The 19,953-nt window shown below is 40.3% G+C and overlaps 1 protein-coding gene across 3 annotated transcripts in view; it reads right to left on the reverse strand.

Annotated features, from left to right (window-relative positions):
• The window catches only part of SMPD3 (sphingomyelin phosphodiesterase 3), a 120,740-nt gene extending 101,333 nt beyond the window's left edge, over positions 1–19,407 (reverse strand). Inside the window, exons 1-2 of one of the 3 annotated variants that reach the window (XM_068150483.1) lie at positions 5,620–9,754; positions 3,982–4,131 (exon numbers count right to left, since the gene is read on the reverse strand). The gene's annotated coding sequence lies outside the window, so the exon portion shown is untranslated. Of the gene's footprint in view, positions 1–3,981; positions 4,132–5,619; positions 9,755–19,246 lie in introns of those variants that run through there. The other 2 variants (XM_068150482.1, XM_068150481.1) reach the window with 2 other exon arrangements.
• Positions 19,408–19,953: the final 546 nt, after the last annotated feature.

Genomic DNA, 19,953 nt, shown 5'->3' on the forward strand with positions numbered 1-19,953 from the left:
TAATATATTTTTATATATATTTTGAAGTATATTCAGCTTTCCAATGGAAGAGGAAAGATTAATAAAACATATTGCTTCCCAACCTTATGTATTTACCACTGTGACAACTGTGTACCTAGCACAAGAGAGAGAAAGAAAGCACAGAGACCTAGCGATGTGTCTGGGAACACATCTTTCATTGATCTACCACAGAGGTGGTAGAAGCCTCCTCCCTAAAAATTTTTAAGGCCAGGCTGAATGGGGCTCTGAGCAACCTGATCTAGTACTACTACTACCTACGTGTTGCTGCCCATGGCAGGGGGGGGCTGGAACTAGATGATCCTTGAGGTCACTTCCAATCCTGACAATTCTATGATTCTATGATCTACAGAGCACATACAGGATATGTGCTGCATTTTCAGTGTTCAAAAACCTCAAACAAACCATGAGATGGAACACTACCAACTGCTACATGAAATTGGTATCAATACCTTTAGAAACTTTATTTCACTCCAACTTCAGAGCACATATTACATGTGTCTATTAGCTTGCACATATGCAACACTAGGAAAACTGGCACTTCAATACTCTTACGTCCACAACAGCAATGAACAAGAAATTTTCTCACATCTCACAGTCAATTTTTTTTTATATTAAACTTGCTTGAATGTCACATCAACAAAACAGAATAATGTCATATTACCACAGCTAACTAGCAAGTAAAATACAGTCTCCATTCGACTATGTGGCCTCTGAAGCAAAATTAAAGGATCTAAAGCTGCACAAATTGATGATGGCGTTTATGGAAAGGTCTCTTCAAGGTTTTTCAACCTGTACAATTGCCATCTAATCACAAATGTATTTATATTACATTTTTTTAATGCTTAGACTTCATTCTAGCTAACTCTGGCAGGTCAGAAACAGCATGATGTCTTAAGTCTCCAGCTGAATCTTCTGAAAGGTCTATGAAGCAGTCCTTTTAACAATTATTTTCCTTTATCACCTTTATTTGAATGCTTCTGGATGTTACTGCTCTGAGAATAATTGACTTAAAATTAGCCCTTTGGAGTTCAAGGTTCACTCAGCTATTCTATAAGCACAACACTAGCATGTAGACAGGTATCCCATCCTTCCTATGCAAACAGATTATAAAACTGTAATATCTGGATTATTTCAAATCCATATTTAAACTGTGCAAGCACAGCACAGGAGTTCATGCAAAAGTACAGCTCAGTCTTGATTTGGTTTATTGGTTTTCCCCCCCGCCCAAGAAGGCCACAGAATATTATTGGGTTTTTTTTCTTCAGTTGTAACAATTAGTAATTCATTTTCCCAGGGTTTACGCTGGCACCGAGTGATAGAGATTGTGCTTAAAGGAAGTTCTGTCCAAAGGCACACTAAATTGTTGTAAAATAGCCATGCTAGTATTTCCTGCATTGAAAATAGAGCATTTACTTTTCCAGAATAACTAAATTTTCTACCAAATAAAGTTAATCAATCTTTGCAAGCAGAACTAAAAAATTTTACAAGGACTGTCGCACTGCATTCCCACTTGGCATAACAGGCACATCATGCACAGCTTCTACATGCTAATAAAGCATTGCAGAGTTTGAAGGATGGCAAACTAAGTAAGAAAAGAAGTATGCCTTAGGTCAAGGCTTGCCTTAGCAGACATTACTTCCAAATCCATCTATAAAACTTGGCAAATCCATAACTATAATTTCTGTCCTGAATAAAAGTGAAACATTAAGTCCTTACACAGAATTCATGTAACTACAGTAAATATTTCTTACTAATGCAGACTGATCTCCAACCATATAAAATTTACTTGACTATGTGATATCTAATTATAGTGATTTTAAAGGGACAAAAGACAAGGCCAAAACACTACACAGATTTGTTATCCAAACAAAACTGTGTAAATGCCTAGGTTATAGTGATACTAGTGATAGGTTATAGTGATTCCTTTCCTTTCCTTTATTTTTTTTCCCTGTGAGAAATACTGAAAGCCTTGTAAAAGCTACTAGCTTCCTATTTAGCAGGAACATATCAGTGCACAAGGAATTGTCTGGATGGTTGAATACAAAGGGTGGTGGTCAATGGCTCAATATCTATGTGCTGCCCAGGGAGGTGGTGGTGTCCCCATCCCTGGAGGTGTTCAAGAGGGGATTGGATGTGGCACTTGGTGCCATGGTTTAGTAGTCATGAGATCTGTGGTGACAGGTTGGACTTGATGATCTTTGAGGGCTTTTCCAACCTTATTGATTCTATGACTCTATTCTAAGTTAAACATACTGCACTGGTCTACTGAGGAGGAGCACTGATGAGGGGCTTTATGGTATAAAGCTCTTCACTTCGAATAAACAATGCCTGCCTTGCTAGAAACTATGTCCTTGAAGAGACAGATTAATGATGCTTAGCCTGTGCTGAAAACTCCCAAAGTAAAACTAAAGGCTGTAAAAATAAAGGCTGTCTTCACACCAAGGACATGAAGCCTAAAGATATAAGAATTTGTCAACAGAAGAAACATTTATCAGTTACACATGAAGATGTAAAACCACTGCCATTTATGTTCCTAATTCACAGACTGCATCACAATGGAAGGGATCTTCAATTGTCATCTTGTCCAAACCCAATGAGTGAACTTCAGCCATTAACATATCATTATAATACAAAACCACACATGCTCTCGAGTTGAGAAGCCCATTACCTACAAGGCCACTGTCAATACTGTAGACACTGTTGCCATAGTTGAAGGCAAAGAAGCTGTAAAATAATAGGGTAGCTTGGTGATAAATTATAGTATAAGAGGAATTTTGGAAGGTGTGCTAGATTTGTGACTGCCTAACATCCAGACTTGCACAGCTTTGTTAGAAAGCCATTATCTTGGCTCTGTATGTATATTGGCTGTTGCACACTGAGCAAAAAAAAAAGTCCTTTTTTTGACAACAGACAGACAATTAAATTCATGTAAATTGAAGCAATTATTCAAAAGCAGAAATAAGCATGTTCTACAATGCCTGAATCTGCAATAAGTTGCATAACCAGACAGAAAGACGACATGATTTGGTTTTACTCCCCTGTTAATAGTTCTGCCAGTAGAAAATATGGAAAACTGAAGTTTTTTCCAACATGTTCTTTTTGTCCTGCAACTATTTAAATACAGGACGCAATATTGCTGAATTAGCTCAGTAGGATTTGCACCATTGATTACTATGAAAGGGAATCAAAGTATTTATATTAGCCCCTAGGCCAGAAGGTAGCACAACTGTAGAAGCAGTGGTAGTGTCTCAGAACTCACAATATTATAAATGGTTTTTTAAGAAAACTTTCATGGAAGAATTACACTCTTGTACTTACCCAAAGGCATGACATTTTGTGCTCCTAGAACTTGCAGCCTCCTTTTCACAAAAGCTTAATACTTTAAATAAACACACATAGCATAATAGAGGTATCAAAACAATAGTTACCTTCACTGTTAAGTTTGCACTCAACCTAGAAAATCATTTGCTGGCATGTACCAGGAAGTTCAGTCCTGCCTTGCTCTGTGCTGGGTGGCAGCTCCAGGTCACTGAACTGAGTTGGAGCTGCTGTATAGGGTTGGGGTTTGGGGTTTTTTGCACGTTATTATTTGTCTTCACAGAATTCTAGGAATGTCATGCTTAGCTATAAGGGACCAGATTTTCAACAGATCAGTTCAGTATGGCACACAATCAAAATGGACAAATCTTCACAAGAGCTCAGCACAGTCAGTGCTAACCACTTTTGAAAATCTGTCCCAAATTATAGATGCCAAGTACTTGAAAACCTGTCCCCAAACTCCTAAAAGAATATATACTTTCGTATGTTCAAATCCAACATTGTAGCTACTAAAGATTTTGGACTCGTGACACTATGTATTTCTACCAGGGGAGGAGCAGAGCAAGAAGCAACTCAGAACAGACTGAATAAACCTGGTTTAAATGACAATGCTTACTACTTCTATTCTACTGCTACACTTACTGAGAGTATCCATGAGCCACTTTTGGGGTTAGGCCTTTTATGTATTAGTCTTTCTGTGTCAGAATTGAGCACATCTTCCTTTTACCAGATCCTCACTGATGTCAGCCTAAGGTGTTGCCAATGACAGCAGATGAGACCCCGATCAATGAACTGGCTTGAAAGAAAATGCAGAAATTCCTCACAGCTTTCTTTTTCTGTAATCATATCAGGTTGAATCTATGTAAATGAACTGAATTTATGTGACATGGAAAAAAAAGACAATTGAATATTCATCTAAGTAATAATGCATAAAGTTCTGAAAGAGAACACAGCCATTTAAGTTGACTAGGAGAGTTTCACTTAGGTTTAACACATGCTTTATCATGTGATTTAGGAATCACTTCCTAAAAGAAGCTACTGAGCAAAATGAGATTTAATTATACATTTTAAAGATTTCAAAACTTTCTTCCTTAATATGAAATACAGAATACCAAGGCCAAAATTCTGCCTTCAGTACAATTCTTTATCCCAAATACATGAATCAACGTTGTCTTGTTATTGGATTTTCTTCAAGGATACTGGAATTTAGCAGTACAGTAGTTGCTTACACTTTTCTGTTCAAATGTTAAACTGAAATGACAGCTTTGGCTAATTCATACACTTTTTACACTAGAAAATCAGTTTCCATTAGGTCCCTGAACTGCCATATAAAAAATGCAGAATCATCAGACTTTTTTCTTGCACACTGCGGTCAGATCTAGAAGTCTCAATGTATCTTTTAAGGAACTCTTACCTTTAAAAGATATGCATGATATCTAATGTAGAAGGGGTTGGCTTTTTATTACCACCTGCCCTGATAATTTAAACATGTTATTTTCTTAACACTTTTATCCCAGTTACAAACATTCTAAAGAGACAATGTTAATTCTAGCTTATCTAAACATAGATGGTTCTTATGAGACAACAAAAGTACCAAGGACTTAATGTAAAAACCTTCTAAATACCCTAGTGTATCATTAAATTATTCATTAGCAAGTAACTTCAAGTAAGTGTAATTTAATGTTGCCTTCCTGCCCCTTGAGCAAACACAGCACAGAATAGTTAATCAATTTGATCCCAAGTTCCTAAAATCTACCATCACAATAAAATCTGCTGCAAAGATTAAGGGAAGAACTCCATCCCAGCCTACCCTCAAAAGTACTTATCCAACTTGCAGGTTCACCCACTTAAGGCAGGGAAGATGGCAGATAGATTTTGAAGCCTTCATTCAGTAAATTCAGCAGAAATAAATAGCCCTGTAAGACTTCTTTATCATCTGTTGCTCCTGTTGACTAACTCAGCGCTTTGTGAGGGGGTTGGCCACTCATGAGCTGCCTGCAAAGGGGCACATCTGTCCCAATTCACACCTCAGGCCCCCTACTTTCAGCAAATTGAAACAGTAACCAAGTTGCTTTAATCTCAGCATGGTACAGTCTGGATATGCACATTAATAAAAACCCTCAAACCTCAGTTTTTCACAGTCTCCCTATAAAAGAATTGGTTATTTAGGAAGAAAAAAAAATAACAAAAATAGAGCCATTGAAACAGCTCTGCTCCATGCTGCCTAGCACGGTTAATTTCCTAAAACTGACACTGGAGAAATGGAACTAAGATCTTTACCAAAGGAAATCCACCCCTGAAGAGCAGGGTGACGCAGGAACCGGGCAATGGCAGGCCACGCCTTCCCCTCATGGGTCCTCCTCACACCTGCGCACCTCAGCTGCTCCCTCAGCGCCGCGACTCCTGCCCTCCTCCAGGCTTTTTCCCTCTAGCCACTTTTTTTTTTTTTTTTTTTTTTTCTTCTTCTGCAAGGGAAAAACTAAACAACGGAAGTTCATTTTGGTTACTGGCTGCAAACTTATCCCCGGCGAGATGGCACGTTCACGAACGCACCGGGTCCTCGCCCTCTCTGAGGGAGGTGTAATGGCGACCGCTCCCTCCAAGAGGCGCGGTAGCAGAGAACCCTCTTTCCCGCCGCCCTCGCTTTGATTGGTTGCTCGGCAACAGAGAGGGGGACACGGCGGGAAAACACCAACCAGAGGCGAGGGCAAGGCTGTGCGTCAGTGGTGAGGCTGGGCGTGAGGCGGTGTTTTGTGACGTGTGGTCGTTTGGTGAAAGGAGGCTTCTGTTATCGCTGAGAGCCTGCAGCTCCGCTTTGCTGAAGAGTGAGCCATCAGCTGGTGTTCTCCGGATGAAGTACCATCTGTAGGTTATTCTTCTCAGTGTTATGCTTCTTTAGAGATATCTAACGTTAGCCTCAGAAGTAAAGTATCATTGCCTTCCGAGGAGTGGCCTTGCTTTACCTTACCTGCATCTGTGCTGTAACTATGCAGCAAGGTTTTTAACACCACAGTCCACTTCTAAACCAGGAAAAGGGTGCCTTAACTGATGTCACATCTGATAATGATTAATAGCCTTGCCATCTTTATTGCTGCTAATCTATCTGGCTGGGTTGCTGACTATTAGCTTACTTCTACCGGTTTCTAAACTGGGAAGTGACTCAGATATGGAATCATAGGATTGTAAATCTGACAGGTTGACCGCTGTGAGTGAGTGCTGCATGAGGGAGATAGTCATTCTCTCTGAGATGCAGAAAAGCTGCTCGTGTTACCTGCTTGGCCACCTGGCATTTTTGTTGTTTGCTTAGTCCCTCCTGGCACCTTGTGGCAGCAATAACTTTCCTGCCCTCCCACTAATAGTTTGCGTTGTTGCAACCTTCTAGCAGAACTGAAGTGTAAGAAAATGGTAGGAAAGGGAAATCTGAGATGGCCTGAAGAAGAGGAGAAATACTATGAAAGTGTATTTTAATTGCCAATATACCTGTAGGTAGGTAGATAGTGGGGTGTGGGAATTTGAGCTGTCAGCTGCCTGTGTGCCTGTTTGCCCTCAGTGGAAGAGGCTTCCAGCTGCTCGACTAGATCTCTATAATTTTCAGAGAGAATGCTTTTGTCTAAGACTTGTGCTACCTACATCTTTTACAGTAACTTGATTAGAAGTAGATTTAGGTAATCCTACTGGGGATGACTCTTAAACTTCTTTTTTTCTTTCTGTGAACTGTAAGCATATTAATTAATTCTTGTCAGCTGCACTGACTCTTTTTTTTTTTTTGTCATTCTGATGATTTTTTTTTTATATACTTATTATTATATTAGTGATTTGCTTAAGTCTATTTTATGTACCCAAAAGTCTGGAATGGATACTTCATAATTATGTTGCTTTTTGCATTAACGTGTGATCTATAATGTTTTGGAGCCATCCCATACTGTTTATTTAATTAGGTTGCCTGGCCTGTGTATTAAAAATCTTTCTGCATCTTGGAAAGTAATCTGATTTTCCAAATACCAGAAAGATAATCTGATTCTCTAAGAAATTTGACAGGATTAAAAAAACTCTGCTTATCCATGCCACAGCCATTTTTCTTCTGCAGTAGTGGTGAAAGTCTCAGCATAGCTTAAAGGATGTTGGAAGAGCTGTCTTCAGCAGTGAGCTTTTTTCTGGAACTGTACAGCATGTACTGAAGCATGTATACGTGTAGTAATGCAATCCATAATACATAAATGCCATGACAGGATTCAGAAGTATTCAGTTCTCTTGTTCTCAATGACTGGCAGCAGTAATGGGCTGGAAAAATTGTAAGAAATAGTCAGTAGTCAACATAGAAATTTATTTAGGTGCCCATTTTGATATTATGCAGCTCAGGTTTTTTTCAGAACTATTGCTTCTTATGATGGTATCGAGCACTCACAAATTTGACATCACTTTTTATGAGACCTGAGGACACTTCTCTATGAAGGCAAAACTGCTGAATTCTCGAACATGTTCTCACTTTATCCTCTACCTCCTGTGCATTTAAGTCACTCTTATTTCCAAGAGTATGTTATGGTCACATTTACCAGAGTTTTTTTATGTAAATGTGAAAAGTGGTGGATTGTACTAAAAATATTTGAAAGCATGCAGAAACTTGATTGCAAATAATAAGTGGGTCTCAAGATACGGGTTTTGAAGCTGACTCTTACATAATGCCTGGGATCTTACTGGTAGTAAATCTGGAGCTGTGAGAAATGCAAACTTTGAGGAAACTATTTTCTTCTTAGTAGACAGACTCTGAATCTGGGGTCAGGGTTTCGCAGGTCTTAGCCTCTGATGCTGTTTTTCATACTAATACTAGGAGCAAGCTTTGTACAAATGAATTCGAAGTGATTGATATATCTTTTCAGCGTTTATATGTATTGAGCATTTTCTGTACTCACTTGTGAAATCACACATCTCTGAACTATTTGCTGCTGGGTTTTTGGGTAATGCTCATTCCACTGTCTCTTTACTTCTCCAGTTATGCTAAACTGTCAGGCTTGAGGCCTTATAAGTTGCCTGCAGTTCAGCACATCATCCACATTTTTATAGAAATTGTTGAAATCGCTTGATCCTTTTTCGCTTATGTGCTTGGCAGAAGTTCCTTCATGGGTATAGCTGTTGTTTTTCCTCTCTACTGAATGTTCTAGCTCTTGCAGTGTCAGTTCCTTCACCAGCCATCTGTCTTGCTGGCTTACTATCTTAACAGCTCTTCTTCTCAGACAAATGCAAGTCTTAGCAAGTACACCATCAGCTGTTAATTTTTTATTCACAAGCTTTTAATGCAAAGGATTGTTTTGTTGCTGCACACAATATCCTGTATTTCAATCTCCTCACTTCAGTTCTTGGCATTTCCAGTTGCTTTCTTCAGTTGTCCTCCTTTTTCTAGGTTCTTTCGCGAATTACTACTTCTTTCTTTATCTGAAATATTCCATGTTCTTCAATTTGACAGCCTAGTTTGGCCCTAAATTCTAACCAGGATTTGCAGGTCTGAATGCAAGGAAAATCTGTTCCAGTTCTGTTTGTTGTTTCCTGGTAAATCTGTTTTTTAAAAATCTCTGAAAGAGGCATCTAAATACTTGTAGATATTGCATAAGTCAGGTAATAGCTCCTGAGAAACCTGAGATTGGTATCTTTTGTCATGAAGTTAGAGGACAACTTCTTTGTAGCAGTATCAGTATTGTAGATAGGATAGATTGTCTCGTAGCTCAGGTGCTGGCTTATTGCTAAGCAATCTAGCAATCTTTTTGATGAAAAGTTCTATTTGCTTGTAAGCTGGTCAAGCCTGGATGTAAAATTGCTTTATGAAGCCTCAAGTGTACAGTGTCCCTTATTATAGTAGCAATTTGTTTTATTTTTGCACACTATACCTGCTTTATAATCTGCCAATAGCTAAAGTTCATTTAGATAGTCTCTAGAGCATTATGAACAGCTGTTTGATGTTAGTCCATTTTTCAGGGGCAGAAATGAATCACACAGGTAATAATTTCAATAAAGATAGAGGCACACCAGATTTTTTTTAGTACATGTTGATAAGCCTTTCTCAGACCCTCTGCTGCTATCCTGGACAAATTCAAATACCGTTTATTGCTAGTGCCAGTTAGTCAGCCAGGCATCTGTAGCTGGCAGCTGTCCTTATGAGGAAGGCCCCAGGAGAGTAAAACTCCTGGGACAATGATTTGCATGTTAGATGTAAGTTTGTCATCTTCTAAGGATCTTTCATATATGTTGTTTCTTAACAATGAAGAAAACTGAGTGTACTTACAGTGATAAAAATCCATCTTACTAATTATTAGTTGTCTCCACACTGTAATTCTGACCTCCAGGATAAATCTACCTCCAGGTAAGGGACTGTCTATGCAAGGAAGGTTTGTCTCCAAACTAAACAGGTCTTTTCCCGCTGTGGTGCTGTTATGCTGGTAAAAGTCTATTCATGCTAGACTGGTCTGTTCTGGGCTAGGAAGTTAAAGCAGTATTGCAATATTGGTAAAGAATTTGTGCTAGTATAATAATTCCAGTGGTACAGTAAAGCTTTTAGTCTCTACTACAAGTCATACAGTGCCTTTCAGGCATTGCTAAGGCGTTTGTTTGGGTTTGGGTTTTTTGTGGTTGGCTGTTTTTGGTTTGTGGTTGGTTGGTTTGTTTGTACAGAAAGTGAAAACAGTCAACTAAGAAAGAAGTCTTAGGCAAGTCAACTTCCTTCCCCTAGGTTGTGATTTCCAAAAGGAAGGTGGCATAGTGCTAGCATTTGAGGCTGCAGAATTTGTTGTCTCCAAAACTTTATTAAGAGAGATCTCGTGTGGTCAGGACAACCCTTACAATTGTGACCATGAGAGGCAGATTAATTGGAAAATGTCCACAACCCTGCAATTGTGAACTGGTAACTAATAAACTTTTCCTCTCTTTAAGTGAAGATGCAGCAGTCAAACCTGGGAGAGCTTCAGACAGAAGCTGGTGAGCCACAATTTATCTCACTCGTTTTTACTGGGATGTACTGTGTAGCCTGGGTTCAAACTAAGGAGTATCCTCATTAAGGAATGTCATCATTGTTAGATGAACTATGTTAAATTACTATGCTGGAAATAACAGTAAACCTGCTACAGAAGAATAAAACTATTCACTAGAATGTGATTGGATGGGTATTTTAAGAGCAGACCAAATCCACTTACGTGCTAGGCTAGAAGGAGCTAGCTGCTACTATTAACATAGCATCCTATTAACTAAAAGGAATCTCCCAATTAATTCCCTATTGGAAAAAAAATCATTAGGCCTCACAAATTTTAAAAATGTTATGCTTTGAATCTCAGTTATCAAAGAAAATTCCTGCTTACAAGCTACTTAAAATTTGAGCCAATATAATTAAGGAAGTGTAAGTGAAGAAAACCTTACCTTTTGCAATAGGTTAACAATATTTTTCCATCATAGAAAATAGGCTTTAGCTTCTTAGTTTTTTACATTGTATTCTAATTAAACTTATATTTTATTAACTATCTCAGTAAGTCATGCTTCCACTTGCCTAGACATGCTCATCTGCAACATCCTAAATTAAGATAAATGTCACTGTGTAGAATTTATTAATGTTCATACTTTCTAAACTAAGGTAGTCTGTTCCATTTAGTTATAATGGGTTCAATAAGAAGTTAGTTTAAGTAAATTCCTATACTCTGTAAAAGCGAGTGGTATGATATAACTCCTGTTGTGGCACAGACATAAGCAATGAATGAAGAAATCTGGAGCTGGGCCCTGCAGCACTGTCAGAAGTAGCTCTTCAGGGGCAGATTATGAAATTAAGAGCTGTAATCTCTGTTTGACATAGAGTTAATATGCAGCCTTTCCAGAGCTGAAGCTGTTTACTGGTTCTTCCATCTGTCAGGATTTTCCTAGCTTCTTTGGGAAAGAAATACATACATCTGAAACTGGTTGCACAGAGAAAAGCTTTCTTTGTGGATATGTTATGGAACCCTTTCTAAGAACTGCAGGTAGCTGCTGGCAGACCACCAGGCAAAGGAGTGAGTGGGTGGAATGGAAACAGTTATTTATAGTAACTAAAGAAATTAAAAATCTTTTTCCCTTCTTCAGTGTGATGCTTGAAGCTTGTGTGAGAGAAAATAGTGGGGAAAATAACAGACAAAAGCATTAAGAGCTGAGGAGAATGTTTGACCTGAATGGAGGCATATGTGGGGAATTCTTTGTTTATTTCTTTTAGGACTAGGCTTACCTTTTTCTTTCTGAGAAAGTTTAGTGTGCAAAATCTGTATGAACTAAACTATGGACCTTACCATTGTGAAGTGATGAATTCAAGCATTTTATCAGCTGGCAGAGATGAACTCATCATACTTGTAAATTACTTGTGCCAACTGTCTTGGAAAGACAAAACTGAACATATGAGGCAATACTTGCTTCATGTTGACCTAGTGATCTGATAAGGTAGTGTTCTGCATCTAAGGATTGACTCTGGTGTGCCATAGCCTTTTCTTGCCAGACCAAAATGCAGACTGATGTAATTAGGTGTGCATATCAACAGCCTGTGTGCTGTGTGTCAAAGAGAAACCTTTACTGAAAGTTCATGTTCAATATTTATTTGTGCAAATACCTCTTCACCTTTGATAAATTTACTGGTTTGCTTTGGAAAACATAAAAAGATGAGTATTAGGCCAAAGATGAAGGTTCTGAGAGGTGATCAGAAGGCTGGCTTTTATAAAGTTGTAATTATCTATTTCTGTTGCTCATATTACTTGAAAAAGGAAGCTGAAATGACAAATTCAGGGCCTGTTCACAGTGAATAAAAACAATTTTATTCCCAAAATATGCCCATCCATTTACAGCACTATACAATTGGAATTAGGTCTGTCAGTCTGTGGTAGCCAGCTTCTTGTGCTTTATTTCCATTGTCATTGTTCTTTCAAAGGAATGCTTATCATACAGCTGATACCCTGGCAGCAACTAATCTACATAATTGCACCTTATCAGGACAGGCTTTTTTCAGTAATTTTTCTACCTTTGGTGTGGGAGTAAGAAAAGTTTCCTCAGGACTAGAAACAATGAAGTGCTGTTTTTAGACTACGCAGTCATCTTTACTTTTGCATTGTCTTGCCTTTTTTGAAGGGTACTTGAGGCTTAAAGTTAGAGCTCTACAGAGCATTGTTTTGTCATGAAAAAAGGTGATGGTACGTGCATCCTCTACAACTTGCAAGAATCCTCATCTCCAGTGTGTGTCAGTAAAATATGCATACTTATGCTCAGGAATTAATTATGGGCACTAATTCTCAGGGTCTTTTCCTGTCTTTCTCTCCCAAAGAGGCACTAAAGGATTCCAACATGTGTTTTGTCCTTCACTGCTCTCACTCAAAGGGACAAGAGAACACAAACTTCACTCTGTCCTCTGAATAGATTTACTAATGTATCCAAGCCCACACAGATATAACAAGTTTCTTATCTTTCTTCATTGGTCGTTGCCAGTTCTTTAGCTTAGGATAAGAAACTCCTGCCTACATTGTGCTTCTAGACTCTCCCTGTCTTTTTCCCTTCAGCTGGTAGAGTCATTGCTGGATTTCAGCTTTGAGCTGGATGAACATTTCTGTAGACAAAGTTTGAAACTGATCTTTCATCAGCATGGCAGTACTGATTTCACAGAAGGAGTCAGGAACTGATTAGTTTTCTGCCAGTCTGTGATATTTGAAGTATTTCAAGGCACACTCAGTAGTTTAATGGATCTTCACTTGTCATTTCCCTCTGAGACAGAATTTTTCATTGGTTTTGGTATCGGTGACATTTCGATAGTTCTGCTTAGCAATACAGGAAGGGTGGAGTAGTCTGAATAGAAAGCTTCAGCCTCTCAACTGATAGCTGCTAATTTTTTTAAAAAATAATATTTTCCCAGGCAAGATTAAACTCTTGTTGGGTGATCATGAATCTTTCTGCTGGCCTTTTTGTAGTTACCCTAAAGGAGTCCATGGATTTTTTTTTTGCCCCTTTTTTTTAACAGGGATTTGTCAATGTTTAAGTAAGTGGAATAAAGTGACTACTTAACTCCTTTTAGCAGAGAGGATATTAAAGCAAGACATCCTGCTTAAAAGTGATCAGTTTCTGCTGCACTCGAAGCACGGTATAGATGGGGAAAAAAGCAACAATGACCAAAAAAAACCCAACCAACCAAATCAAAAAACCAACAAAAGTCCCAGACCAGTGTTGAAGACAACCTGTTAATCAAATGTTAACTTGTTTAGAAATAATCAAGAGGGATAGATGGAATCCTGCAATTCTCTCACTTCAACTTGAGTTAGTTTTTAAAATCTATTAAAAGATTGTGTACTTTTGGGTGTCAGATATGGCTTGCCACTTTTTAGAAGTTATTTTTGCTGCTGTTAATACTGAAATAGATTGTTCTTGAGTTACAGCAGTTGACAGAAATCTTAAGTACCACAGGGAAAATACTTGCCTTGCATTTATTATTTCAGCTATCAAATTTGAGGAGCTGTATGTGATTAAACCTTGAAGTTATGTAACAGTAATAGAATCCTGTTCAAGTTGCTGCTTTTTAGTAAGCCAGAGAGTGGAGGGTGGCGTGATTGTACTTTGGTGTGGTGTGATAAATGCTTTCTTTAAGATAGCATTCAGCTGCTCAGAACAGTGCCTGGCACACGCTCTTTGCAGTTTGCACTGGACTCATAGTGTATGTTGTGGTATTTTCCCGTGAGACAGTGATACAAGTGTAAACATGGATGTACCTCATATTTAAGTTGGAACTTCTCTGCTTACGTTATGTAATTGGAACCCATTCTCTGATAGCACATTTCTGGAGTAAATGTCTTCTTGATTATCTGAAAAATATGCATTTTGAATGATCTCAAAACTAAACAGTTGTCAAATCTTGTTCTAACTCTGTACTTGATCTGTGTCATAGGTCACATGCTAGTTTCCAAAGTGCAATTTTCAATAGATGCTGTGGAAATGTTAACAAAGAGCACCTTTAGGAATCATTTCCCATATTTTCAGGATGCCAGTTTAATGTCACCCACTCTGTACTTGTGATGCAGAAATTTTAATGCACCTCCAAAGTAAAGATACAAAACCATGTCACCAGAGCTGCTCTTCACCTGCAAATGCAAGCAATAGTCCCTATCTGCAAGCATAAAGCTAAGTGGACAGCAGAGGATGAACTTCTGTTCAGCCTGGAGAAGAGAAGGCTCTGGGAGACCTTATAGCTGCATTTCAATACCTGAAGGGGACCTACAGGAAGGCTGCAGAAGGAGTTGCAGTGATAGGATGAGAAGCAATGGTTTGAAACTGGAGCAGGGTAGATTTAGGTTGAACATAAGGAGGAAGCTCTACACAATGAGAGTGGTAAAATACTGGAACAGGTTGCCCAGGGATGTGGTTGAGGTCCCATCCCTGGAGACATTCAAGATCAGACTTGATGTGGCCCTGTGCAGCCTGATCTATTTGGAGGTTTCCCTGCTGATTGTAGGGGGAGTTTGACAAGATGACCTTTGAAGGTCCATTCTAAACTGATGCAATCTCTGAATATCAGTTGTGAATACCTGTATCTGTGAATACAGAGGATTCTTCTTTTATAATATCTGAGATGTCATGGGTCCAAATCTAAATGAAGCTAATGGAAATTCTGTCTGCTTCAGAAATTTTACAGAATTTAGTCTTGTATGTTTTACGTGAAATACCTAAAATGGCTGTATTTGCAAGCTTTGTCAAGTTGTATCTTTCAGGACAAGTAGCAAGAAGTTTAAGAAAAAGACCAAAAAAGACCTGGAAACAACAGCAACAGAGAAAAAAACCACAACATAAAAAACAACCCCAACAAACTGTAACTTTCTGAGAGCAGCTTCAGACAAGCATCAGAATAAGAAACCTGAAGAATGACAGTATAAACTTTGTGCAGTTCATACAGATAGGTGCTAGTCCAGGCACATCATCTATGCTATCTGTAGAATAGCAGATGAGTGAGGAGCACAAACTACAAAGTAGCCTTTGACCTGAAGCCTAGTATGCCAGCAGCCGGAGGGAATAATCATCACACAGACAGAACAGCAGGCATGCTGCCCAGGCTTCCACTGCCGTTGAGGAGACTGAGGTCAGCTCACACACAGAGGCTTGCTTGCTGTCTTTTAAATATACTTGCTAAACCTCAGACTTGTATCACAAGATTCAAGGCTGAGATTTCTCAGTCTCTCTCACCTTCACTGAGGTTTTCTGTAATCATGAAGTCACTTGCTCCTGCTTTGACTTGAGATGATGTTTACTGGTCTCCTCATTCCAGTAAGGCAACATTCTGCCTGCTTTTAGAGTAAAAGCTGAATGACCCTGACAGTGTAGCCACCAAAGAGCAGTGTTTGCATGATCCAAGTCAGGAATCACCAAAATCTGGTGACTTGCCGGTAAATACAGCTTTATGTGCAGGGCTTACCTGCTTATCCCATCTTCTTCCTTTACTTACCCCATCCCAAGCACTAGAAACAAAGTTGAGTAGTACTTAGTTAAGAGGTAAAATCTTGTGTTAATTGTAATTCCATGTAGATACTGTCCCCAAACTACATGTTTTTCCCAAACTAGTTCTTCAAGGCAAAATAAAACCAAAGTGAATTTCTGCATCAATCTTTGTCAGTGTAGTTTGGTTAGTCAAATTATGGACTGTTCCTTTTTACAGCAGTGGCACCATTCAATGATAGTCTGTTTTACAGTGAGTTTAACTTGCAATATGAAAAAGTATCTGATTGTAGCAATCGTGCTTGGAGAGTGGCTACAATTTTTCTTCTATGTTGCAGAAAGCTTACTGTAAATGCTTAAGTATTTGCAAGTGAGTAGGTATACCTTCAGACTTACCAAGAATATTACTATCTACTTGAAGCAAGTCTCTTTTTAGGTTAGCAGGCCCTCTCTTGTAAGAAGAAGCAGTTCAGCAACTGCTTATTGCGTTGTGTATTTAAATACGTTCTTTGAAGGGTAGAGTTGGGAGTATTGTACTAACAATTTAAAGACATTTATGGGGATAAGTAAAATCCAGTTTGCTAGAATTCAAGCAGAAAATTGGCACTGTACAATGCCTAACATTATTACAAGATTTTTTTGATAATTCAGGGTACTTTTGTTCTCTTTCATAAAGGTATGTCTTGTCACTCGCCCTCATACAGCTAAGTCTAAAAAAAGCACTGGTCTCTGCTTCTCAATTGCATGTTAATTTTTAACCATAGCAGTTTTGTATGGATTGTGCTTCTACGGATTTTAAAATCTTTAAAAGAAGAAACCCTTGCTGCATTGCTCTATAGAGCAATCATAGCAGTGGATCTAATATTACAAATATTTCCAGGTTGGTTTTTTGTTCATGTCTTTCTGAAAAATAGACTTTTACTTAAGTGTAATGGAAACATTTCTATGACTTCAGCAGTCTACTATAGAAGTTAAAATAAACATATCCTCAAAGAGATTGCAACTTGAGATTTACTGCACTGTGCCGGATGCATGGTAACTAGACAGGGAAAGTTGCTGTGGATCCTGCATCAGGAAAATAATGTTTATTGCCTAAGCTGACATGTGATTAGCATAAATGTTCTATTTGCAAGAGCCTTCAGCATAAACAATGTTGGGGTAACAGAAGCCTCCTTTTTAAAGTATTTTGGGCAGACCAAATCATTGGCTCTGTTAAGAGTATGCTGCACTAGCTTCATTGGCACAAGGCAGCTTTGTCTTTGTCCTAAAACACCAGGTGAAAATAGGAATGTGGCAGCAAGCACTGAGTCTTGGTTTATGAATTATAGCAGGGTAGGGGTGTGGTCAGAGCACGCTGCTTTGCTCTCCTGATATTTTAGTGGCTTCTCAAGGGCTGTTGCAGGCAGCAGCAACTGAAAACATACAACTGAAATGTCTACAGTGCACTTCAAGTATCAAGCCTCTTTCATTCCCACTCAAAAATGAGAACCTATTTTAAGGTTTAACAGTGTCCTTTTAAATTAGAAGCAAACTGCCACAGTGAGGTATTCATACTGGGTTCAGCAGTGTATGCTGTGGTTACTAAACAGAGCTAGATCCGTTAAGATCAAAATGGTTGATTTGTCACTCTATAGTAATTGTTCCCCGTGGAAAAAATTCAATAGCATAGCTTAAATCACACATAGCTGATCACGTGCTCTGAGGCTTCTGTGGTGCTGAGACTAAAAGGCAGAGGCAGGGAGGAGCTGTGGCAGGCAATCTTTTAATGCTCCTGGGGGGTGAGGCTTGTCTTCCATACAGTCACTTGCACAAATGGATTTTTAATTTTACAATAATAGGCTATTATGATTGTTAACTGAGTTTCTACAAGGCTACTTTTAAGGGCCTGATGTTATGCACCTGCTTGTCAAGGTGCCCATTGGAAGGAGACTTTTTGGATATGCAATGACTGTGAGGTGGTACCAAATCTCTTCCACTTTCACAGTTCCTGTGATTTACTGTAATAAACTGAAGCCTCTGTGAGATGAACTGAATGCGTGCTATCCTGGAAATTAGTTACGTACACAAACCTTAAAACCATTAGTATTAAAAAATGAACTCTAGGCAATGAAACAGACATGAGAAGGACTAAGTTTCTGTTGAGACTGGAGACTCTTTAATAACAGAGGAGCTGATGCAAGTCCCATCAAGTTACTTTTAACACCTGCTTTACTGATCCCAGCAGCTGCTTTTCTGCCTCTTTCTCATTTATTACATGATATAGTAACATGGAAAGCAGGGGATGCCTTATGCACAAAGAAATTCTTCCTTGGTACAGGGTGTAAGTGTTAAAAGTAGGCTAATCAGACTGCATTTGGTTCTCTAAGGGAAGCAATTTTGTAGTCTTAGTTCTTCAGTTTCTTGTCACAATCAGCATAGAAAACTGCAAGTTCCTGGTGTGGCTGCATCCAGGTCTGCTGGGTTAAACTTTTCTTCCTCTCTACACCCAAGAAAAGTGCTGAGTTTCTGTTTTGCTAGCCGCTTCCTTCCTATGCACTCTGAGAAATTATGAGGCAACCTGTATTACTGACAATAATAATTTTTTAAAAAGCCCAGCTGCAGCCTACTCCTCTCTAGGTAGAACATACAGTTTTTTGACAGCTAAGGAATACTCACCAGTCCTTTGACAACAGAAGCTACTACATATACTAGCAGTTAAGAATACTTGCTGCTTGATTATGCATGTTTAATATGCTTACTCGGTTCCCTATTCATCACCCAGCACTAAAAGGAAGCCTGAAGCATCAGGAATAGCAGCACAGTGGTTGGCTGAAAATGACTGGCTTCATGCAGGATGGAACTTGTCATTTGGCCTTAAATATAGTAGATTTTTTTCCTCCCTTTTCTGACACCTATTCCTGGAAACAATGTGTGTGCTAGTCTGTCTCTAACCTTCTGCTGCTTGTCCTAGGTCTGTGGTGGGGCTGGTAATCCATACAGAAATAAATAATAAATTAATTCTTTACAAAATCTGTACAATCACTACAGTTAAGGAGGGTACTCCAGGAAACCATTTTGCAGACTTGACTGTAGCACTGCCTTACCTGTATGACAAACACTGCCTTTATCTTTCCCACACCTCAACCACGAGAATAAGAACATGATTCCAAGAGCAAATTAATATATTTAGGTGGGCTTTTCCTCCACATGTAACTAAACACAGATATTTGCAGTTAATCAGCCACCATCACTTCTCTTCCCCTCCCTACCCCTGGAAATTACAATAATGAAACTACTTTAAAAGCATATGCACTGCACCGCTTTGTTCCCCGCGGTCCGCCTCGCGGTGCTCGCTCCCCGCCACACAACTCGCGTGTTCGTGAGCCTCCGGCTCTCCTGTGGAGCCGGGGCCTCCAGGCAGCTCGGGGCTGGGGGGCGTTGGGGATGCAATGCGGCTGGGCGCGGAGAGAGCTTTTACCTGCCGCGTTCCCTCGCGGAGCCAGGGGTGCCTGGAGCTGCTGCATCCACGCCGAGGCGCGGCGGGCGGGCGGGGGCTCACAGTGCCTGGCGAAGGTGGCTGGGCGCCGGAGCCATCGCCGCGCCGGGGAGGGAGCGCCGCCAAAGGGAGCGCCGCCGGAGCCTCCGTAAGCCGGGGGGAGACTCAGCACCTGGGCGCTGAACAGCTCCACGGAGCGCCACAGGCGGGGCCGGCGCCTCGCTCCCCGCCCCTGGGCGCGGGAGGGCCGCGCCGCCGCCCGCCTCCCGCCTTCCGGCTCGCTGCGCGGCGCTGCGGCCGCCCCACCCCGCTCCAACTGCAGGCGAGGACCCGGCCCGCAGGCGGGGGCTGAGTCGAAAAGGCGGGAGAGACCACACTTCCCAGCCGCCCCTGTGGCGGAGGCAGCCGGGGCTTGTAGTCCTGATGTTGGCGGAGAGTACTGGCGTTGGGGCTCAGTTGGGCGGTGCCTCCCGCCGGGCGCCGTAAGGGGGGCTGGCTCTCGGCCCCCCTGCAGTTGGAGCCTTGCGCCTCTCCGTGGTGTGTTCTTGGGGAAAGAGATGCAGGGATCCGTCGGCTCAGCGTGATTTTCCGCTCCCTGCGAGCCGCGCAGGTCCTCCTAGCAGGCGGTTCGGGTGCCGAGGCTGCCCCTCCCTGGTGTGGTGTTGGTTGGTCCTGGGCTTGTAGTGGAG

Source organism: Melanerpes formicivorus, unplaced genomic scaffold (assembly GCF_026170545.1).
Source record: "Melanerpes formicivorus ecotype bairdi unplaced genomic scaffold, bMelFor1.0.p_v2 SCAF_20, whole genome shotgun sequence".
In the NCBI taxonomy this organism is placed as follows: Eukaryota; Metazoa; Chordata; class Aves; order Piciformes; family Picidae; genus Melanerpes; species Melanerpes formicivorus.